We start from the raw sequence: 26,031 nt of genomic DNA on the forward strand, positions 1-26,031 counted from the left end.
ATAGTAGTAGGTGGTGTGAGTCCCTGCTATGATCTTCAACACAAACTTCCCTTCAGTTCTCTGGCAGGGTGTGAAAAAAGTCCATGGCCTACACTGGAAATTTATAAAAACTGTAGCACCAACCCAAACTCGACATTTCCCAATGAATCCACTCTTTGTTGTCTTCTGCTTTTCTGCCAAACTTGCTACTTTTCCATTAATACTAACATTCTTCTACTTTATTAAGGGAGAGAAGACTCTTGTTTAATATGAAATTTGCATTAATTTGCAGAATGAATTCATTCTTCGGTTAGGATAGTTTTCTATTTTTGGAATTACATTCATGCATTCAGTGATAATTATTGGTTGACTATCATGTGCTAGGTGGTGGGGATTCAATAGTGGATGAAACAAAATCCCTCATCCAGGAGCTTTCATTCTAGTGGAGGGAGACAGGGGATCAACTAAGTGTATACGTCATGTGATGATAAGTGCATGAAGCAACATGCAGTCTAGTAAAGGGATGGTGATCAGAGGAGATCGCAAGGCCTCACCTCTGGAAGACATTCAAAAAGGGACCTGAAGCAGTGAGGGAACATTCCAGGTATTGAAAGCAGAAAGAGCAGAGACCCTGAAGAATTCCAGTGCGGATAGGATGGGTGACCTAGACAATGAGCGGAAGGAGGTGAAGCTAGAGCTCAGTGTTGTAGTGGATCACGCTGGGCTCTCAAAAAGGACTTGGGAATTACTAAGTGAGTTAAAATTGAAGAGTAAATAAATAGAGAAAAATGTTTTTAAATTGCCTTGTCTGATGTCAAATTATCAGTCTTTGATTTGGGTCTATACCAACATCTGAAAAACAAAATGTACTCCAAGTGCCAGTTACAAAAGGGCAAGTCTATTGTGTTCTTAATTTACTAAAAGAAATTCCTAAATTTAAGTCTAATTGGCCTGAAATATTTCCACAAAGTCAACCTAAAGGTTAACAGAGTTTGCAACATGAAAGTAAGTTTTCAATCTTCTCATCTTTATGCTTACCCAGTATCTCTTAAAATTTAACTTTATAAATCACATATAATACAATAGAATAGAATAGAACATATTTTCGGAATCCATTATGACTCTTGCTGATGTCAATTTTATCTTATTTGTCTCTTGATATTAGCCAGGATAGCAAAGTCAAATAATACTTGGCAACCAACACTCACAACTAAAATGCCAGATATAAGGCAATAAGTACTTCTTATTAAATATTTATGGTTTGCCTGCAGTAGGCAGAATTCTAAAATGGTCCCCCAAGAGTTCTCTTTCTAATCCCAGGACTGTGACTATAATGAGTTATCATGTTTGCTGTTATGCTATTTACACGGCAAAAGAGATTTTGCAGATATAAATGAAGATTGGTAATCTTTTGACCTTGGATTAATCAAAAGGTAGATTAGGTGAGTCTAAGCCAATTTAATTTTCTTTCAAAGCAGAGAGATTTTACTAACTGGTTTTCCTAAGAGAAAGTCATATTTGAAGTTTGAGGGGCATCTGATGAGCTCTTGCTGGCTTGAAGATCAAGGGGGCCACATAGAAAGGTACTGAAAGCATCCCCTGGCTGACAGCAAGAAAACAGGGACTTCAGACCTAGAGTTGCAAGGAACTGAATTCTGCCAATAAAAGGAAAGAGCTTAGAAGAGGACCTTGAGCTCTGAAGAAGAGCTCAGCCAGACCCCTTAATTTCAGCTTTGTGAGACCCTACGGAGAAAAACCAGATATGCCGTGCCCAGACTTCTGACCTACAGAAATTGTGAACTAATAAATGGGTGTTTTTTTACACTGCTAAATTCATGGTAATTTGTTACACAGTAAAAGAAAACTAAGAAGCTTATCATGAAGGATGTATTTATAGTATAGCTAGAGAAATAAAAAAAGAAGCTGAAAGGAAACTTAGGTGAACCTGGTAAAAGACTCTCTTATGATGGGTATCAGGGTATTAGCTAGAATACAGGCTAAGCTCTCACAACAAAGGGACCGAAAAATAGAGTGGTTTCAACAAGAGAAACTTATTCCTCTCTTTCAAAGACACACAGGGCTAGGTAGCCCTGAACTGATAGAATAACTTTGCCATCCTCAGCATGTGGCTTCCACTCCTTGGCCAAGACAGCTGCTCTTATTCTCTTCATTTCCCATCTGGTGGGAATGTGGAAGGGCTCTAGAAAAACCTGTGTGCAAATGTCTTAGGAGCATGACCCAGAAGTTGATTTACCCAAAGAAACACATGCAGAGAAGCGGACTTGGCCCAATGGATAGGGCGTCCGCCTACCACATGGGAGGTCCACGGTTCAAACCACGGGCCTCCTTGGCCTGCGTGGAGCTGGCCCATGTACAGTGCTGATGCGCACAAGGAGTGCCGTGCCACGCAGGGGTGCCCCCCGCGTAGGGGAGCCCCACATGCAAGGAGTATGCCCCGTAAGGAGGTCTGCCCAACATGAAAGAAAGTGCAGCCTGCCAAGAGTGGCGCCACACACATGGAGAGCTGACACAAGAAGATGACGCAACAAAAAGAAACACAGATTCTCGGTGCTGCTGATAAGAATAGAAGCGGTCACAGAAGAATACACAACGAATGGACACAGAGAGCAGACAATGGGGGTGGGATGGGGTTGGGGGTGGGGATGGGGAGAGAAAAAAAATGCTTAAAAAAAAAGGAAACACATGAACTTCTCACCTCACATTGGCTAGAAGTTAGCTAGACCTCAGCTGCAAGCGATGCTGTTATTTGATATCAAAATGAGCAGCCTTATGCCTAACTATTATGAAAGGCAAAGGTCATGGATACTGGTGGACAACTAGCAGTCTCTGCCACACTCTGACAGATGGGGCTCAGGGCATTTGGGTACTGCATTATGAATAATGAACTATTTAAACTGTTACGTCTTCCTTGGAATTTGGGTTAAATATATGCTTCATCAAAACTCTTCCTAATTAGTCCTAAATCTATTCTCTGGATTCTAGAGTTTGGAGCAAAAAATAAATAATCCCTTTTCTATGTAATGATTTTCCAAATATTTGAATAAGGTTGTCAGTGTGCTCTATAAATCTCCAGGCTTACTCCCCTTCAATTCCTCTCCCATATTCTATTTACCATCCCTGTAACTACTGTGAATGTTCTGGGCTGAGTTTTGCTTCTAAATATGGCCTTCAGTAAAAAACACATTTCTCAATGAAAGGCTCTTGGTAGTGACTTCAGTTAGCAAAGAGGACAAGGGAGCATTGACCATAAGGAACCGAATGAGCTTATGTTTTGAGGAATAACTAAATATGATATATGTTTAGGAAATCTATGAAAACCACTGGCTGAAATGGAGAATCTGTTTTTGAGATTAATGGGAGATAAAACTGTTGAATAGCAAATATGGAGCCAGTTACTAGAGAGTCTTGAATACCAGACTGAAAAATTTTGATGTAATCATACTAACATAAAGGTGGCAATGTGGGTGGTGCATTGAAATGTAAAAACCTAACTATAAATACCTGCTTTTAAATGTTGATGTAAAAAAGTAAAAAAATGGATACATGTGGTTACAGATGACTAAATCATCTTTTCAGCCTGATAGATTGCTTTTCTCTTAAATTCTTTCATAGGGTTATAGCCTTAAATGCAAATAAATTTTCAAGATGTACAAAATTAACCTTTATATACAAATATATTTTATATTTAATAAAATGACCTAAAATATATTAGGTATTAAACAACATAATAATAACCAAGAAAATTAAGTATGAAAATATATTTGAATATTAAAAAATACCCTAAAACTTAAATTTTCTTTAATCAAAAAGAGAGCACTTGCCAATAAACTTTATAATAGAGATGATTAAATTATACATTAGTGTTCTTTTATATTTCATTTAATATGGGTTCTCATCTAATTAAAATATGCAAGCTAATTTAAGTACTATACAAAAAAATTTTGCTATGTGTCAATGTGTTAGAACTAATTAAATTCTCTTGGCAGTAGCATTATTCTTTGCTTATAAATCTCCAGATCTTCCCAGCATCTTTGAGCACGTGCTCAAGAAAAGTTTTTGACTATGGTGCTTTCACAAAAGCTGTCATCTTCAGAGTTGGTAAGAACATGTGCCAGAAAAGTGTGTGAGTGGTAAATGCACGTGTCTAGTTCTCTAGTTAAGTGCCTTCTTTTGAGACTGAGCAATAGCTCATCTTTCCTCAGTAACATAGGCCTGTAAAATAGACATTTAATGATCACTATGTAATATTAATATCACTCACTGCTACTGATAACTGAATAGAAAAGTCACCTTAATTGCGACAAATGATTTGAGCTTCAGTCATTAATGGTTTCAAATTTCTTTTTACTTGAAAGAAGATGCATTTTAATCTCTTCTTTTTAAATGTTCAAACCTATCTTTCTATTTAGGAATGGGGTAAAGAGATCAAAGGATTTGCCAAAAGGACTTATAACAATGCTGTCACCGCCAAAATATCTCAGATTTATAAAGGTTTCCTGTTCTGAAGCCATATATAAACACACACACACATACATACATATTACAAAAATTCCAACTCCAAGTCCTACTTTCTAATTTTTCATTGATTTATGATTATGACAAAGTAACTGCACAAATACTATTACTTCACAAATTACTTAACCCTCAAAACACGTGTTGAGCAGGTCTGGCTTCTATGAACCTGGCTCTATAACCAGAATGAAAATTTTAAAGTATGAAAAATAAAAACATGATAGAAATGCAGGATGTGATGATGGTTATTGTTACATGTAATTTGTTTCTCACATTACTGGAAGGATTGTCTGCTCTTATTTATTTCTTCAACCTTTACCTAACTACTTCTTTCCTATTTTCCAAGTTTTGAAGTAAAGTATACACATTGGCTTGTTCCATCACAGACCCCTGCTAAACTTCAGTCCCTTGATTGTGATCTGTTTTACTAAGAATGTAATATAGTTTTTCTTTTTTCTTTTTTTCCACAACCAGTAGTTCAAACTTCAAAACATCTTAACACCAGGCTTAGGTACAGTTACAGTTGTTATTTTTATTAAAATAGCTTACACTTATTGAGTACTTACTGTATACCAGGCATTGTTCTTATTGCTGTACATCTTCATTCATTAAATACTCACAATAATTTTATACTCTATTTTATTATTTAATGCTATTTTATTCTCTAATAATTGATAGCTATAATTATTATTAACATCATTATCACTATATCATTAACAACACTGGGTTTTACAGGGCTGCTGCGTCATAGAACTCCAGGTGTGAGGATGGGTCCTAGAATTGTCAATGTACTGGAGTTGCTAAGTAAGTGCTTATGGGAATTGATTTTCTGACATTTTTACTCTTTGTGCTTAAATCTGGTGCTCTGAGGACTTCCCAAGATCTCTGCTGAAGATAAACTCTGGAAAAGGCAGCATTTAAAGGGCTTTGAAAGGGACTACAAATTGAAAGTAGAATTTGGGGGACAAAACAGCACAACTGAGGATTATTAATGACTGAGTTATTTGGACTACCCTTCGCTATTTCCTTCAGATAATTACCAGTGCCACCCGTGAAACCTGAATCCATAATGTGTAAGCCTGGGGACCGTAGCTATGTTCCATCATCACTTGTTTCTAAGAGGTGGTACACTATTTCTGATAAATAAAATGCACAATTCAATAAAAGCACAAAAGTTTCTCCTCTAGTGTTACACATAAAATCATGCTACGAGCTGATGAATGGTGAGTGTAATTTTACACAGGGAGTTTTATGGGCCTACTTACTTTACATTGATCTTTCATATTAAATTACACTCTCAACACTATAGTATGTGAAAATTAGGAAGCCCAACTAATATATTTTCTTTTTGTCTCCACCTGAGACACTAATCCTGCTTGCCACAGACACCGTGCATTGCAACTAGGTTTTGTGGAGGTTAAACAATAGCACTTCCATTTCAGCAATAATATCCTCCAAGGCTAGTAATATGAGTCTATTTTTAGCTTTTGATTTATTTACTTTAACATGGTTTCACTGTAACTTTATTGAAGCAGTTTCTTTTAAATTAATGCAATTCTACTTTTCATGAATACTAAGACTACTGAAGGTTTATATTAATACATATTCTTGAGATAGAGATGTATCTTTAAAAAATACACTAATGTTAACAGAAATTGAAGTCTTCTCTTCTGGCTGATTTACATGTCTTCACAGAACAGCAACTGTATCTTTTCTGAGCCATTTCAATCTTCCCTAATATCTCTATTTCCAATTAGAAATGTGAAGATTGATTTTTATTGTATTTGAAGGATTGCTACCTCAATGACTTTATTTTCCAAATGCTAATATTAAGTGAAATGAAAGTGTTGCTTAGCAACTCTCTTCATTGAAAGTAGTGAAAAGGCTTTTTATTTTTTTGAAGTAGGTCTTTAAAAACAACTTGGCATCTGATAATTCTCCATAAACATCTTTGTCATATACTATAACCTAATCATAGGAGTGGTGACCCAGCATATTCACAGATCCTGCCCACACTAAAGAGAGGGGGGTTATACAGGATATGAGTCACGCAGAGTCATCGTAGAATTCTGCCTTCATCACAGGTCCTATATCCAGGTTTATTTAGCTGGTTTCTTACTTCCTATTTCCCAGAGCTTACCACAAGCTTTCCAGCTATTGCAAAGCTGAAGGCACATATAAATCACAGAATGACCACCTCTGCCCAGGCTCTCCCTCCAGGGATTTCCAGTACCACTTTTCCTATCATATCTCCTACAGTCTACTAGATTATTTTTAGTACCTCTGTACACAATGTTTTCTTTTCAGAAGGCCAAAACCCAGGCTCTACCATTACCTGCAAGCTTAGTATCTAATTATAGATCAAAAGCATAGAAGAAATAGCCTCATGAATGTAATGCAAATTTGAAATCTATAGAGAGTATATGTCTTTGAGCCACGGTAAATCTAAAATGTTTGTTGTCTTTGGTAATAAAAGTTTAAGAAAAACTTATTTTCTTGTGAACAGTTAAAATGTAACCTTGTTCAGTTTTCTGCTCTACTGACACCCCATATTAATGTCTTTCATGGGCAAATAATTACCCATTTGAGAGGTGTTGTCTTTTCTTCATGCTATTGATTTTTTGAGTATGTGATGGAGTAAAAAGAACAACCTATTGACTTCTGCTAAGACATCTGTTATTCATAATGGTAAAGAACATTTTTGCTTCTCTACATTATTGAATCAAAAGAGTGAAATTGAAATTAGTGAAAATTAACTTCAAATAACTTAAAATGCTCTCAAATACTAGTTGTTTTCTCTAGCTTAACATTTCTTGCCATTTTGAAAACTGAAAATGATGACTTTCCAGAAGTTTATTTTGATGATCTTAGAAGGCAATTTTGAAATTAGTATTGAAATATAAGCATCATATTTGGGAGAAAATGCAGGATTTGTGCTTTTAAGAGTTAGAGTATGAGAAGTATCCTCCACATGGGAAAGTCAGTTGCTTTTTTAATTCTCAACAAGAATCCTACTTTCCTGCCCTTGAGGCAGGTAGGCTGTCATGTTGGAGTAAGCAGTAACTCACTAGGACAAAAACTATCATGTGTCACTGTAGTACACAAATGGAGAAATTTTTTTTTTTTAATTTTTAAAATTTATTTCTCTCTCCTTCCCTGCCCCAGCCCCCAGTTGTCTGCTCTCTGTGTCCATTCGCTGTGTGTTCTGTGACCGCTTCTATCCTTATCAGGGGCACCTGGAATCCATGTCTCTTTTTATTGTGTCATCTTGTTGTGACAGCTCTCCATGTGTGCGGCGCCATTCCTGGGCAGGCTGCACTTTTTTTTGTGGTGGGCAGCTCTCCTTATGGGGTGCACTCCTTGCGCATGGGTTCCCCTAAAGAAAGTCAAACCTTGCCTCAGGGTTTGCTTCAAGAGAACCCCACCTACAACACATGCTCTTTTCTTCGATGCTAGGCTACTAATAAAATAGTGTTTAAAATAAATGAAGTTTGAGTGTTTTAAAACTTGAATGTACTTTTTGAAAAAAGCAATTTATTTTAGTTATTCTTATAGTTTATATTCATAGCTTTAATAAAGAAGAACAAGGCTTTGTTCATTGTTTTCTAAATTTAACTAGGAATTATTCCCTGATCATTTTTTCAATAGGTAATAAGTTCTCAAAACACTAGAAAATTTAGAAATATTTAAACATATACTTTCATAGTCATTGCCCCCAAATATATTCTGACATAAAGTCATAATCCTTTAATTCTAAATAACTCAGTAGTCTACATTTTAAGGATATTTATGAATGACAAAATAGTCATTCTTCAACTTTAAAGAGAATTTCAATTCACCATAATTGTACAGCATCTACACATAGTCACAATGGACAAAAATCTACATGCGAGAGAAAGGCATGACAAATATCTGGGAGAGATTAAATGATGAATTAAATAGGAATAAACAAAATGTCTCAAAACTAAATCCATGACACCTGCATACTTAAACACAGCTCATAGCAAAAGTACCTGGCATGCAGATATGTCAATACTTAGAAGGAAATTTATAGCATTACATGAATATATAAAAGACAAGAGGTACTGAAAAACAAAACATGTAAGTAAGTGTTCACCTTGAGAAACTGAAAAAGGGGATAAATTTAAAGAAAATAAAAGGAAGAACTCCTCGTTCAACCCCACCTGCTCAACAGCTCCTTGCCTCTCAGTCACCTTGACCTGGCTGACTTCCATCCCTGCGGCGTTGGTATAGAGCCGGGACAGTAGTTTGTAGACATCCACTGCTGTCTCAGAGAAGATACCATGTTGAATGAACAAAGATTGAACTTTTTACAGATGCCTTTGTGAAATATGTGGAATAGTGCTACAGTCTGAATCACAAAGGATTTCACACTATGAGGTGAATGGGAGTGGAGAACTGGACAAAACTAGATTTTGTAATTTCTCCACCTTTTTTGGCCCTCCCATTGTGGCATAGCCTCACTATGTGGGGGAAAGTTCATTCTAAAAAAAACGAAAATGAAAGCACTTAATGGGCGAATACCAAGTTGTCAGTCTGATAAGGAGACTGTTGTCAACCTAATGCTAATGAAGCATCAAAGAAAACATTTGACTCTTTTCATGAGGAACTTGACGATTATATCAAAGTGCAGAAAGCTAGAGACTTAGAGCCAAAGACTTGTTTCAGAAAGATGAGGGAGGACTATTTAGAAACCTATGCATACAAAGAAGAGGTGGACTCCAGACAGATGTAGAATTTTAGAGCAAAGCCTTCCATCTGAAACTGTCCAGATTTACCGAAGATCCAAGAATATTTCACATCAGTGGAAAACTGGTGTCCTCAGTGGCTACCAGCTCATAAAAATAGACTCTGACCAGATTCTCTGAGCTATTGTCAACTCCCCATAAACTACTCAGGACCACTGACCCATAGTCAGTAAGAATTTATTGTTGAACACAGTGCAGAATCTGGAGTTTACAAGCACCTATCCTTAGAAAACAGTACCAGTTCTCATCAAGCCAGTCATAAACAGACACATCAGAAGAGAAAAAGGCATCAAGAAGAAGAGAGAGCAAAAACATAGGAGGAGTGGCCCAAGCATAAGAGGAAAAAAAGTTATGAGGAAGTGGATTTAGACCAACGCAAGAGCATGCAAAGAAAAGAGCAGAGTTGGAAACAGTGTCAGTACAGAAAAGCTTAAGAATCAAAAGGAGGGAAAAAAGTGGAAATATAGCCTCTAAGAAAGAGAATATAAGAATGGAAAAGAGAAAAAGGAACAAGCCAAGAAAGGACAGAGGAGGAAATGCTTTGGAACTAGTCTATCATCAGATTTTGAAGCAATTTATTTGGTTCTCCCAAGTTGAATTGATAAAAGCAGTTGAGGGAATTGGTTTCATGAAGTTTGTGTTCATATCACTTTTCTTACGTGAACAAGTACTTCAACCTCTAACAAAGGCTGAGTGAACAGAAAGTATTTAGTATGCTTGCTCTTACTTTTCCTCATTTTAGAAACATTATTACGTTTCTTACATATAATATAATTTCTCTTAATGAGTGATTCTGCTTTTATTCATCAAATTGCTATGATAATGGAATTGTATTTCCTTGGGAGGTCATTTATTATAAGTTGGAGGATTAATAGGCTTTGCAGAATTTATTTCTTTTTTTTATTTTTTATTTATTTCTCTCCTCTTCCCCACCCTGCCCCCATTGTCTGCTCTCTGTGTCCATTCGCTGTGCATTCTTCTGTGTCTGCTTGCATTCTTGTCAGCAGCACCAGGAATCTGTGTCTTTTTTTGTTGCATCATCTTGCTGCATCAGCTCTCCATGTGCTACTCCTGGGCAGGCTGCAATTTTATCGTGTGGGGTGGCTCTCTTGTAGGGCACACTCCTTGTGCGTGGGGCTCCCCTATGCGGGGGACACCCCTGCATGGCAGGCACTCCTTGTGTGCATCAGCGATGCGCGTGGGCCAGCTCACCAATGGGTCAGGAGGCCCTGGGTTTGAACGCTGGACCTCCTATGTGGTAGGTGGATGCTCTATCATTTGAGTCAAATCTGCTTCCCAGAATCTGTTTCTTGAATGGGTTTGTTTTAGTTTTCATGGGGTATTTTTATGTTTGTTGGTTTTCTCTATGAAGTAATTTAGACTGGTTTTTGTTGTTAGATCTAACTTGCAGTATATTTTCTAGCTTGGAAAATGGAAAATGACATACATTCTAATATTAATCTTAGATTACACCTAGTTTTAAAAGTTATCAAAGACTCCTGAGATAAAAAAAAAACACAACAATTTCTATTCTAGAAACATTTATAATAAAATTTTAATTTCTACAAAATAATAAATAAAAGAAGGATAAAATTAAGAGCATAAACAAATACAATTGACATCAATTAACAACACAGATGATCAACAAAACAAAATGCTATTGGGAAAGATTAATAAAATAGAAAATCTTCTTGCAACATTGTAAAAAAATGGGGAAGGCACAATGAACATATATTGGGGAACAAAACCACAGATAATACTAAGTTTGAGAAATTATAGTAGAATTCTATAAACAATTTTATGCCAATAAATTTGAAAACCTGACTGAAATTGAATTTTTTTCTAGAAAAGAATAAGGGTTTAAATATATCATTAAAATATGTGATAAGACAATCATTTTTTATTAAAATATAGAAGTGAAGCGCTTTGAAATTAACATTCTAATTATCCCAACAGTTCCTGAGTATATAGACTACATAAGGTGCTTCTGAGTGAAAGAATAACAGATCTAGTAAGCTGTCATTTAATTAGTCTTAGTAAGGGTCTCTCGGTATATTTCACAGAACTTAAAAGAATTAAGACTTGTTCTAGGGAACCGGTTAATGCACTCCCTTATTTGACTATTGGCCGACTTGATGTTAAAGAGCGAACATTCAACCTGACTTTTGTATCTAGTTCAATGATTCTAGTCTAACTATTACTTTTTCTTCATAAATGTCATAATGAATATTTATATAAAAGTTTACAATATTTATTTATATTCATAAAAGATGTGCATATTTTCATGTCCCTGCAAAGTCAGGGCTTCCTAAGCAAAGACAATGGACAAAACTATAAAAATAGAGAATGTTTCCTTTCCCCTCTTCACATTCTAAGGGTGATAGGTCTGAAGCCAGTAGTTTACATTCCAAAGGGTTGTAAAGATTTAGGAAACTTCCTTTCTCCAAAGAAAGAATTAGTTTTCATTAGAAATATTAGGTGTTTTTCCCTTTCTCAAGGGGTTGCTGTGCAACAATTCTTGTATAAATCCTAAACGTCATCATTTGGGGTTCCTCTCTTGTAGTCCAGACCCCCTGTATGAGCCGCTAACAACTTCTATCCCTGTGTCTCCCCGGAAGAACGTGGAGAGACAATGCTGTGACTAATGATGAATCTGTTCTTTGATCCAAAAGCCTTTTGCTTGCTTTTAGGATAAAATAAATAAATATACATATTAAAAAGCTATCAAGGATATGTTCTTATAAGGAATTAGTCTTTACATAGACCTACACAGGGCCTTTTCTCTTGCAAACAAGATTGTAATAAACATCTGATACAGGATCATAACTACATTGACTCACAAGTTCTCTCTTAGCATTTCTTGGGGACCCACAGAGATGGTCTGCGTCGTAGGGAACACCAAAGCCAAGCAGATGGCAGCCTCTAGGTCAAGGAACAGCAGAGGACACTCAAGATTCTTTGTGTATCCCTGACTTTCCTCTTTAAGAGCAGCTATGACCAACCAACTACTAGATTTTTCAAAGACAAGGCAATTTGAACTATGTTCAGAGTTCCTCATCTCAAAATCTAAGGCCCATTTGAAAGAAATCTTGCCATCAAATGTGGGGTCTTTGAGAAGTGAAATGGGCCTGAAGACCTGGGTGAGACTGCAGGGAGAGCTTGGTGTCTGGGGCCATCAGGGACCCCAAGAAGGAGAGTCCAGAATGATTTCACTGGTTTCTAGAAAGTGTGTTAGTTCTTAGCAATTCTGTGGTCTGTGTTTTGTATTTGAGCAGTTCCATGTGGTTAAATGTTACCAAAGAATGACCAAAATTCTTAGAATGAAAAGCTAGGGTGAGTAAATATGCATTCACTGAAGTCTTTGGACTGTACTTGTGGTTTTCCTTAGGGGGGGTTCCAATTTTTAATTAAAAACATTTTTTTAACATATGGTCTATATCTATACTTTCTTTTACCAGTTAGTTAAAATATGTAGTAATTGGTGTGATGGCTCTAGGATTGTCTGCCTGTGGATGTGATTATCTGCTTTGTGTGTGTGTGGCCAGTGAACTTCCTTGGCCAACTTTGCTACCATTAGTTCTCGAATCTAAGTACACATCAGAATCTCCTAGCAGGCCTCTTAAAATGCACATTCAAGGGCCCATCCCTATGATTCAGTAAATCCTGGTTGGGGCCCAAGAATTTGCATTTCTTACAAGTTCCCATGTGATGCCAATGCTGCCGTTCTGGGAACCAAACTTTGAGAATCACTGTTCTGTATCTACAACGGCCCTTTTCCTTAGAGCATTTCTAAAAATCAAGGGTGACTATGGAGATTATAAGAACTTTTAGTCAAATATAGCTCTCATCTTAAAAAAGACAGAATAATTGAACAAGATGATTTTCTTCCTCGGGGACAAAAGAGCTATTCCTACGTAGTGTTAAGACTGATTTTTCTCTCTTTGACAAGGTACCTTTCCCTGCCTCCAGAAGGAAATCAACAAGATGATATAATCTTCCGAATTTAATGGCCATCATGTTTTGATTGATCTTGAGCTTAATAGGTGTATATGATTTAAAATAAAGAGTTTCAAAACCTCCCTTCTCTGCAAAAAGGAGGGGGAAAAAGTGCTTAAATGGAAATGATAGTTTTAATTAACAGGTCTTGGTTCTTAAGATAAGGAGAGGAACTAAAGATATGCTAATCACTCACACTGGAAATTTTTTGTCCTAAGGCTTTACAACCAAGATTTAAGATTGTTAATATCACCAGGTAAATAAATATTGAATAATTATCTAAAAATTCTTTTAGTCCCCTTAAATACCATTAATACTTCTAATCGCAGAAAATACTTGCTGTTAAATTTGACTTAAAAGATTGCAAAATGTCTTCTCTGCTTGTGTGACTGTACAGAATATAACATTTTGTTCATGTATCTCAGATTCAGGTTCTGATAGGAGGCTTAATTAACTGGAACTTTTTAATACATGTCTTACAGTACAGATAAGTCACCACTAACTAAATAAAAAGTTTAAAGATTTTGTATATATAAACATATGTTCAACTAAAGTGAATTAGAATTAGTATATTTATTTTAAAAGAAATGGTTGTTTTTAAACTTCAGGAAATTCTGCATGCTACTCCACTTTGATTACTTTAGCAAAATTTTAGGGTTCTACATTTCTATGATACTTAAAAAATATTAGCTGTAGTTGTACTGCTCTATAATGTCAATTTAAAGTTCAATTCCATGATCCATAATTAACTTTGAGACCTGAAGTAATTAATGTGTAACATTTATTATCTGACATTTAAAAACTAAATTAGACAGAGCAAAGGTACTTGATCACAAAAAGTAGTTTTGTTTTTATTTATGTATTTTGTCAGTATGTCAATTTATTTGCAAAGCAAATGGATTCAAATTACAAGGGTAAAATTAATGCAGTAAAAAGTATTTTAAGTTTTATAAAATTAATTGTATTTAAACTCTGAAGTTTAAAACTAAAAAATGTTATCACCTATCATTATTTTATATAGAGGTATGTACATTTAAATATATACATATTATGGTATACCAAAATTATTTTAAAATGAAGCTTATGTATAATAGAGGACTGATAGTTCAGAAAGTAAAAATAGACATTGAGTAGAGTCTGCTCTCTACGAAAGACAGTAAAACTTTTTTTTTTTTTGCTTTCTGCATAGATGGAAGAAGGGTTCTGCCTCATCCAAACTGACAATATACTATTAAAAGAGTCTGCTTTTATGCTGATTTTGAGTATATTATGACTGGGGTCAGTTATTTTAAAATATAAGCTAATAGAATAATAGGGATTCATCACATCTAGACAACTTAAAACTGCTTGTTGTTTTACCACTGATAGGGTTGACTTGCTTTGGTTAATAACACAGCCCAGACTGTAGCTACTTCTTGTGCTTGGGCACTTATGTGTTTATCTGAAAACTCTCTTTGATTTTGCTTTTCTCCAATGTCAGGCACTAAACTTGGACTAATAAAATTGACTGTTCTTACTTCCTAACGGAGCAAGAAGGGACTGCCTGATACAATTAGGCACAATTGGAATGCCCCACATTTTCTTAATATTCTCAATGCTTTCTCCAGTATGGAAAACCCTTCTCCCCTTCTTGAGAATATGATCTTTAGTTAACTCACTATTTCCTTGGTAATCTGATTAGATGTCACTAAGAAAAACTGCTTATGGTAAAAATGACCCCTCATTGGTATATTCCATCTGGACTGGGAGTAGTAGATATATCTGATTGGAAACCACATCTTAGTTCTCTCTGTGTATAGTGATTCTTAAAACTGGGCACGTCCTTGGAAACTAGTTACTGGAGATATTGGCTCCTGTGAAAAATGAGAACTTTATATTAGAGCAGCTTCCACACCCTGCTCTATGTGGAGCTTGCCTTCTTGCATCTGTGCTGTGTCACCTGGAGGGCCAAGGAAGATCCTTTCAGGTCCTGTATGGGCTGTTTCATGGACTGCAGCAAGGGAAACTCGATGCTGCAACGAACACTTGAGGCTGTCCTGCTGGCCAAGCTGTGGTTCCTGTTCTATATCCTCCTGAATAGAAGGGTGTCAATTATGGCCTCAGATTGTGTTGTGATCTGATGTTTAATTGGACCTAAGAACCATGGTGAACATAGAACAGTTTTTTTTGGGAGATGGAAAAATTTCAAAACAAAAAGGAAAAAAGTTCAACTGACTCAAGGTCAATTTTATTAAGTAAAGTATTTTTCCTGAGATATATTATTATTTGCCTCATGGGGAGAGTGGAAGCTTGTTCATAATCATATGCAAGGACTGACACAATGGCTATCATCAAATTTACTTCCAAAAAGATTTTAGTTCTAGTTTTCAAATACTCTTGTCAATTGTAGATGATTTAGGCACTCACTCTACAGTACTGATTATAAGGCTTTGGAGATTTGCCAATGCCTTCATTGTCAATAAGACATTTTTCCTTTGGTGTAATCATCACCTAAATTAAGGCATGCCCATTTGCTTATGCACTCACTTCCAATGGGAGACTCTCTTCCATTCTAAGTGGTGTGTGTAATAAATTACCTGGAACCATTCAATCTTTTATTAACAAGTGGCCTCTTTTCTCCCCTCATGCAGCCCTAAAGACTTTTACAATAGAATATAGACCAGAGATTGTGCCTTTTGAAAAAACTACAAAGAAATTCAGCCTCAGACTTTGGTGGAACAGATATTTGACCTTGAAACTGTAAAGAATTAACTCATGGCTGCAGGTTTCCAAACTAAGCTGAGATTGCCACCATGCACAAACATCCGAATGTTTCAGGGGATTTGAAACAGGATTTCCAGAACAATTTTGGTCCAAAGGCAGATGACTATGAAAGTACATTGCTAACCCAAGGTCAGCAGAAAAAAAGAAATAGAACTTTTGTGAAAATGAGATATCTAATTGTAGTAATTTCTTTTAGAATATTGTTGGTATTATTTTTAAAGGTTTACTTTATAATGAGCACATGATAAAAGCCCTTTATTCCTTTCTACTTACTCTCTAACACCAAATTTAGAAGATTATAAATTAGTGCCAACAATTGCACCAATAATGTATATCCATTTTTTGACAAGGAAAATATTATTTTATTGGACTTTGTAATTTGTAACAGCCAGTAAAAATAAATATTGAAATTAACATTACAGAACAAAAAAAGAACGATAATAGCTCAATGCTTTTAAGTTCCATTAATCATTTTTAAAAGGGAAAATACATTTTTACATATTGACCTGTTATTGTAATGAATATTCCAGTTTTAGCTTCTGCAAATTTCTCAATAATTGCCTCAGAATTGATCTTAGTACTTTCAGACAGAACACATTACAGTGAGATTTATCAATCTATATTCCTCACATTTTATTGAAGAACATTGTTTTAACTTTTAATTTCAAGTTTTTTTCCCACAGAAGCAAGTGATACACAAATAGAAAAAGCCTTAAACATAAGAAGTTTGTCAAAAAATCATAAAAATTCCTTTTTATAATAAATTCCAGCCATTGTCACACTGTTCATGTCTTTTTATTGTTTTTTGAGATTGAGTTTAATGATTTTTTAAACATAAATTTATTCTTGATTGGTGCCCATTGACCATTCAAATGTTAGAGAAAAATTAAATTTGAATACTCCATATCTTCTAATTTCATGGAATATGTAACTTAATTCCTGAGAATAATTCTCTATATAGATACAATACATCAAAATCCAGGAACACAGAAAATTTCCCTTATACTAACACCAAGAAGGAACATTCCCTTTAGTAAGTCTTAATATAGAAAACTATGAATACAAGCTAATGAATCTCATTTAAGGACAATGTCTTTAGTAAATGGAATTCAGAGGTGCACTTTTAAAATGGTATAAAACCATCCTTTTTAAAAGATGCTGAATTAAATGATACTTATCCCAAATCTAATTCAACTATAAACAATAAAATCTTATTTCAAAAGAACACCATTGGCAAGGTCCATGTCAATTCTGAAGGAAATATGATAAATATCAATCGGCCTTGTCTATAAAGTGCTGAGAACAGTGTCAGACATTGTACACAAGGCTGTTCCTGGGTCTTTCTACTTTTCATGGCATTGTAGCTATTTGCAAAAGTTTGGTAAGACTTTGTCCCCCTTCCTACATAATACAATTGAACAAAGTGGATATATTGCAACAATAATGCAAGAAATAACTCACTAAAGTAAATATTATGTGATTATGTGTGACGTGACTGGATTTCAAGTGTGGAAAGGTCTTCAGAGCTTCCTCAACAAATTGGTGTAATACCTGTTCTTTGGTTTAAGGAGTGCCAGATGTAAAGGATGTCACCTCCAGGCAAACTCTGGGAATCTTGAAAACAGAGATATATCCTGTATATAGTGCTGCAGGCACTTAGACTAGATGAAGTGTCAATAACATTATTAAAAACTTTTTGTGGGTAATGGTGCAATCTTGGAGTCATTTATGAAATCTCAAGATAGAAGTTCATTCTCTGGGCTTAGTAATCATATGTTTCTAATTATTGACATGTGACAGGGATACTTGTGTATCAATTAGTGTTTTTTTTTTTTTTTTTTAGGCAACAGGGCTAGGGATTGAACCCAGGACCTCCCGTGTGAGAGGAAGGCACTCAACTGCTTGAGTCATATCCACTCCCCAATTAGTGATATTTTTGCACCTACAAAAATGAAACCTGAAAAATAAGAACAGAATATATATATACCCACACTATATTATACTATATATACTATGCATATATATTATACATATTTATGAGTATATGGTACATATATACATACATATGTATAGATTAAGCTTCAGATCACAGACTACATGAAATAGCTATCATTGAAACTGAGGAACCATGGATTTTTTTTTTAAATTTTCTCTATGCTAGGAAACTGGCTAAAACAATAGCTTTAACATGCATATAAGTGATTGTCTATATTGGGTAAAACAAGCCTATACTTGATACCCAACATCTGTAAGAAATGTAAAAAAGCAATTGGCTATCAACGTTTTCAATTATCTTAACACAAAAATGCAATGAGACAGGCTTTTTCTTGATTAAGATAGCTCTTTAAAGCCTGTGTAAATCTAAAGAGCTGTCAAATAAAAATGATTCCAACCTGCTCGGAGTCTAACCTTTTTCTCTGGTAATACAATATGCAATCTCCTTCTGGGAAAAGATGAACATTTATAATAAAATGCATAATTTTATTATACAATTTGTTCTAGAAAGTATCAGCGCATACTATATCTCCCAAGCTGGGACTTTTACTTTCATATGAAATGACAATAAAAGGGGGTGCTAGTAACAATTATGACTGTCAACAGGTAAAAACCAGAACTTCCTCAAGTAGACTGGCAATATATGCCTATCCTACCATAAAGGAAATCTCCAATGTTAAAAAAACCAAAAGCACCTTGAGCACTAAAGCATGAGTACATATGCAGGGATGAGAGCTGCTCTTAGTTCCAGTCTTGGTAATATTACCTATGTATAGGGTAAGATTAGAGGAAGTATATGTAAATGCTAAGCATCGCATCTAATGCATAATACTCACTAGAAAAATTACTATGCCTAACCCAAGAATAAGCTCTTTTAAGAGCTTTCATAAATTACATTCTAATGACAAAATTGTTGGCAGTCCCTCTAATTTGAAAAGGGCTTTATTTACACTTAGAATATAGAATATGTTTCAGTTTTATCAAATTGAATTTCTTTAAAATAATATTCTCCAATTCATTTTCTTAGTTCTGGCTAAAATGAGAAAAATAAGCTTACCTGGGAGAAACTGTCTAAATATTTTTCCAGGTGTCTATAATTCTTTTCCAATCAGTAAAGATTATAGTGAGAACACTTAGAAACTTTCCTTTAGCAATGACATATAAGACTCACAGAATGGACTTCAGGAGTTTTAGAGTAGAATGATTAAGGTTCTTGAATTCTACTCATCAAAGAGATTTCTAACACTTTTGTAACTAGAGTCACAAATTCACACAGATGGCTTTTTTGATTATTTAAATTTCTTCTCAATTCTTGAAGTGAAACAACTGTATTCCCATCATGAAATTTCAAGAAATCAAATTGTGGGGAGTTATTATTATCAGACATATCTACGCAGGATGCCTATATTTTTCTAATAACAACACACATAACATGTGCATCAGTTTGAGGTTCTTTTATGAATCCCAAAAAAAGAGAAAGATTGTGTTTTAGAACTAATCCATTCTTGTCGGTGCAAGACCCTTTCGATTGGACTACGTCAGTGAGGCATTGGTCAGATTAGTCTCTGCCTTCTCACTAGGTCTGATATAAATGGAGTCATAGAGAAGGACAGATACAGGAAAAGGCAGCCACCATATTATATTAATCCTGCCATGTGAGAGAGAAGACTGCAGGAGAATGGAAACCCCCAAGAGGGTCAAGGAGCAGAGGCCCAGGGAGAGATGAATCATATGTATGTAGCTCACAGCTGAACTCAGGAAGAAAGTGGAGCAGCCAAGTCTGATAGAGGAGACATGAGAAAAGACAAACCATATGCCTGGTTGCCCATAGCCTGAGCTCTGGGAGATGGTAGATTCTGGAGGGGAAGGCAGAGATTGGTCGCCATCTTCAACATGGGGCAGGATGCTAGGATCAACCGTAGCTGACTTTGGTGTAAAAGCATTTCTGATGGTACCTTGATTTGGACATTTCATGGCCTTGGAGCTGTGTGTAAGCTTTTACCCCAAATAAATACCCTTTGTAAAAGCCAACACATTTCAGGTACTTTGCATCAGCTACCCTTTGACAAACTAAAATACCATGACAAGACACTACATTTAAAATGTGATCAATTATAATATGGTCCTGAAAGTCCCAACCTAATTAAAATATGCCTGACATTTTTCTAATAATAACTGGACATCACTATTACATAGGATTTAGAATTGTAGATGATAAGCAACAAATAATTGTTAAGTATAAATATGCCCAATATTTGCATGGGATATATTTATGAAGCACTGTTTATATGAAATTCAAATTTAACTGGGCATCCTGCATTTTTATTTGTTAAATCTCATAGTGCTACAATTGCAGCAAAAGCAAAGGTTTAGCTTAAGAATGATCATGATAATTGTAATAAATGATTATCATTTCCCAAACACCTATTATGAACACAGTGATAAATGCTTCCTTAAATGATCTTTATTCTCTACAGCTCAGCAAAGGAGATGGTGTTATCCCCAATTTAATGTGAAGAAAGACTGCATGTTTCATTCAAGATGCTTAAGGAGCTGAAGGAAAATACAGAGAAAGAACTGAAGGGTATCAGGAAAATAATGAATGAACAATATGAGAATTAGTAAAGAGCTAGAAATTTTAAAAAGGAACCAAATAAAACTACTGAAGACTACAATAACTGAAATGAAAAATGCCCAGGGGGGTTTCAAGAGTAGAAGGGAGCTGGCAGAAGAATCAGTGAACTCAAAGATAAGACACATGAAATGAGTTAGGCTGAGAAGTAGAAAGAAAAAAAGAACTATAAAAATTTAAAATAGCCTAAGACACCTCTGGGGCACCATCAAACATACAAATACACACATTATTAGAGTCCCAAAAGGAGAAAAAAAGAGAGAAAGGGGCAGAAGAAATAGTCAAAGAAATAAGGTCAAAGAACTTCCCAAATTTAACAAAAGACATGAATATGCACATCTAAAAAGCCCAGAGAACATTAAAAAGGATGAAAATGAATAAAAATACACCCCATCATACATTGATCACACTACTGAATGCAAAGGACAAACTGAGAGTTCTGAAATCTGCAAGAGAAAGCACTGTCTTAGGTACAAGGGAGTCCCAATTAGATTGAGTGCAGATTTTTCATTGGAAAACACAGAAGCAAGAAGGCAATGAACTGAAAAACTTAAAGTGCTAAAAGAAAACAACTATCATCCGAGAAATTTATATCCAGTGAGACTTTCTTTCAAAAATGAAGGGGCGATTGAGACATTCTGAGACTAACAAAAGCTGAGGGAGTTCATCACCACTAGAACTGTCCTACAAGGAATACTTAAAGGAATTCTTCAGACTGAAAGGAAAGGACACTAGACAATGTTTCAAATAGCCATAAAGAAATAAAAAATATCTGGGTAATTATAAATGCCAGTATTATTGTAGTGTATTTTTGGGTATGTAACTTCACCTTTTACTTCCTACAGGTGTTAACATGCAAAAGACTAAAAAGAAAGGATAAATTTATGGTTTGGGACATATAAGGTACAAAGATATAAATGGTAACAAGTGCAAAAATAAAGATGGAGGAACAGAAGGGAATAGGAAGTATATGTGCATGTTAATGAAGTTGTTTTCAGGCCAAATATGATTGCTATATATTTAGAATATTGAATTTTAACCCTACAGCATCCACAAGGAAAACTGATGAAAATATATCCAGCTAGTAAAGAGGAGAAAAGAGATGGCATTCAATACAGCACAATGTAAAAAATCAAATAAATATAAAAGTAGGTTAAATGAAGAATTGAGGGACAAGAAAGGTATAAAACATACAAAATCTAAATAGGAAAATAGCAGATAAAAGTTCTATATCATCAGTAGTGACTATAAATATGAACAACTTAAACTCTCCAGTCTAAGGCAGAGATAGGCAGAATAGATTAAAAAAACATGGCCAGAGGAGTGGATGTGGCTCAATCAAGCCCTCTGCTTCCCACATGGAGGTCCCAGGTTCACCAGATGCCTCCTAAAAACAAAACAAAACAAACAAAAACAACATGCAAACAAACAAAAAAACTAACTCAGGGGAACTGATGTGGCTCAGTGGTTGAACACCAGTATCCCACATACAAGAGCTGGGCTTCAATCCCCAGGCCCAGTACCTAAAAAAAACCAGCATGACCCGACTACATACTGTCTGCGAAAGACTCACCTTATATTCAAAGATATAAGCAGGTTAACAGTGAAAAGATGGAGAAAAAATATATCATGCAAGTAGTAACCCAAAGAAAGGTCGAAGTAGCTATATAATATCAGATAAAATAGACTTTAAGTCAAAAACAGCTATGAGAGACAAAGGTGCTCATTATACACTGATAAAGGGAACAATTTAACAAGATGTAACAGTTATATATGCACCAAATGTCTGAAGCACAGAGCACCAAAATGTGTGAAGCAAATATGGACAGATTTAAAGGAAGAAATTGATGGTTCCACATTAATTTTAGGAGACTTTAATACACCACTTTAAAAAAGGATAGACTATCTAGTCAGAAGATCAATAAGGAAATACAAAACTTGAATAATACTGTAAATCTCCTAGAAATTACAGACATATAGAACATTTTACTCCTCAAAAAACAGAATACACATTCTTCTTGAGTGCACAAGGATCATTCTCCAGGACAGGCATACATTGGGTCACAAAACAAGTCTCAATAAATTAAAAAATATTAAACCATACAAGGTATATTCTCCAACCACAATAGAATGAAATTGGAAATCAGTAAAAGAGGGAGAAATGGAAAACTCACAAATACATGGAAATCAAACAACATAATCTTAAACAAGTGGGTCAACAAGGAAATCACAAGCAAAATTAGGAAATATACTGAGGTGAATGAAAAGGGAAATAGAACATACCAAAACGTATGGATGCAGCAAAGGCAGTACTGTGAGAGAACTTTATAGCTCTAAATGCTTACATTAAAAAAAGAAAGACGTCAAATTAGAAAGTTAACCATGAAACTAGAAGAAATAGAAAAAGAAGAGCAAAGTTACCCCAAAGCAAGCAGAAGGAAGGAAATAACAAAGATTAGAATGGAAATAAATGAAAAGAAAACAAACAAACAAACAAACAATAGAGAGGAGAAACGAAAGCAAAAGCTGGTTCTTTGAAAATATCAAAAATATCGACAAATCAAGAGCTAGACTGATTTAAAAAAAGGGAGAAGAAGCAAATAACACAAAATAGAAGTAAAAATGGGGACATTACCATTGGTCTCAATGAAATAAAAAGGACTATAAGAGGATACTATGAACAACTGTATGTCAATAAATTAGATGACCTAGATAAAATGGACAAAATCTTAGAAAAACAAAAACTACCTACATTGATTGAAGAAATAAAAGATCTCAACAAGTCAATTACTAGTAAAGACATTCAATCAGTAACCAAAAACATCTCAATAAAGAAAAACCCAGGACTAAATGGCTTCACAGGGGAATTCTACCAAATATTCCAAGGATTTAACTCCAATTCTGCTCAGATTCTTCTAAAACATTGATGAGGAGAGAACATTCCTTAATTCATTCTACAGGCCAACATCACTCTCACACTTCATAAAGATACCACAAGAAAAGAAAACTACAGACCAATATCTCTTACGGCTATGGATGCAAAAATCCTCAACAAAATACTCCAAACTGAATCCAAGAGCATAATAAAAGAATTATACATCATGATCAATGGGATCTATCCCTGGTCTGCAATGTTGGTGCAACATAAGAAAATCTATTAATTTATATACTACATTAACACAATGATGGGGAAAATAATACATGATCATCTCAATTGATGCAGAAAAGGCATTTGACAAAACCCAGTACTCCAGATAAAAACACTTACAATACTAGGAATAGAAGATACCTTCCTCAACTTGCTAAAGTGCATATATGAAAAGCATACAGCTAACATCCCACTTAAATGTGAAAGACTGAAAGCTTTCCCTCTAAGATCAGGAGCAAGACAAAGATTCCAGTTGTCATCACTGTTATAAATCATTGTGCTAGAAGTTCTTTCCAGAGCAATTAGGTAAGAAAGATAAGTAAAAAGCTTCCAAATTGGAAAGGAAGAAGTAAAAAACATTCTTTATTTGCACATGATCCTATATTTGAAAATTCTGAAAAAACCCCAACATAGTTCCTAGAGCTAATAAACAAATTCAGCGAAGTGGCAAGGTACAAGATCAACACCTAAAAATCAATAGTGTTTATATACACTAGCAATGAACAATCAGAAGAAATTAGGAAAAAAATCCTTTTAAAATAACAATGGAAAGAATCAAATAACTAGAAACAAATCCATCATAGTAAGTAAAGGACTTGTACACAGAAAACTACAAAACACGGCTAAAAGAAATTAAAGAAGACTGAAATAAATGGAAGGACATTCCTTGTTCATGGATTGGAAGACTTAACTATTGTTACAATGTCAATCCTACCCAAAGCAATTTATAGATTCAACACAAGCCCAATCAAAATTCTAACAACCTTCTTTGCAAAACAGAAGTCAATAATCAAATTTATATGGAAGTGTAAGGGGCCCTAAATAGCTTAAGTAATCTTGAAAAAGAATGACGTTGGAGTACTTACACTTCCCTGTATTAAAACTTATTATGAAGCCACAGCAATTAAAAACAGCATGGTGCTGGCATAAGAAAAGACTTATAGACCAATGGAATTGAATTATGAGCTCAGAAATCAACCCTCACATTCTTGGCTGTGTTGGTTTGAATCTTTTGTGGACCCATAAGTCCACACCTTAACTAATATTAGAATCTTCATAGGTCCTATTTACAAACGGATTCACACCCACAGGAACATGGAGTAAGACTTGAACATGTCTTTTGTGGGGCTGCTGATACTAGGCTCAGATAACTGGAGTTATGTTGCCAGAACTTCTGATTATTTAAGATGAGCTATAAATCCTCATTTTAATTTTAAATGGTTCATTATTTTTTAACGTTTTAAAAAATTAATAGACTATTTTGTAGAGCAGTTTAAGGTTTACAGAAAAGTTTAGCAGACGGTAGAGTCCCCATCTACCCCTTACCCTCCCCCACGCAGTTTCCCCTCTTATTAATGTCTCACACTAGTGTGATTATAATTGATTGGTACATTTTTATTAACTAAAGTCCACAGTTTGCATTAGCACTTACTCTTTGTATTTTACAGCTCTCTGGGTTTTTATAAATGCATAGTATTATGTTTCTGCCAATTCAATTTCACAAAGAATAGTTTTTTACCTAAAAATCTTGTGGTCCCTCTTTCACTCCTTTTTCCTCTCCCCAAACCTATGGCAAACATTGATCTTTTTACTATCTCTATAGTTCTGCCTTTCACACAGTGTCACATCATACATTAATGTAGCCTTTTCAGACTAACTTCTTTTACTTGGTAGTATGCATCTTAGGTTCCTTAAATCTTTTTTTGGGTTGATAGCTCATTAATTGTTGAATAATAATTTCACCTTTTTATGTACTAGTTTGTGTGTCCATTCCCTTATTGAAGGACATCTTGGTTGTTTTCAAGTTTTTGCAATTATAGATAAGGGCACTATAGACACTCACGTATAGGTTTTTGTGTGGACATAAGTTTTCAACTCATTTCGGTAAATACCAAGGAATGTGATTGCTGCTTTGTATGGTAAAACCATGCTTATCTTTGTAAGAAACTGCTAGAAATCATTATTTTTTAAAACACCATTGATCCAAACAAATCATGTCTGTAGGATGAATGTGACCTGCAGAACACCTGTTTGTGATCTCTGCTTTTAATATCTTTATTACCTTTCAAAGACCTTTTATCTTTGAAACTACACTGATCTCATTTATCTTAACTCCTTTAGCAATGATCTCTGTGTGCTGAACTCTAGCATTTACTAAAAGAGTGACTTGCAAGGATTTCATTTTTGTGAATCTCAAGAACTATGTTCTAATCCAG

At 35.0% G+C, this 26,031-nt stretch overlaps 1 protein-coding gene and 1 pseudogene across 12 annotated transcripts in view; one reads left to right on the forward strand and one right to left on the reverse strand.

Moving 5' to 3' along the window:
- The window catches only part of MCTP1 (multiple C2 and transmembrane domain containing 1), a 568,532-nt gene that overhangs the window by 280,731 nt on the left and 261,770 nt on the right, over positions 1-26,031 (reverse strand). The window lies entirely within an intron of this gene.
- Positions 635-9,850, forward strand: LOC139439834 (lysine-rich coiled-coil protein 1-like; annotated as a pseudogene).

Source organism: Dasypus novemcinctus, chromosome 2, assembly GCF_030445035.2.
Source record: "Dasypus novemcinctus isolate mDasNov1 chromosome 2, mDasNov1.1.hap2, whole genome shotgun sequence".
In the NCBI taxonomy this organism is placed as follows: domain Eukaryota; kingdom Metazoa; phylum Chordata; class Mammalia; order Cingulata; family Dasypodidae; genus Dasypus; species Dasypus novemcinctus.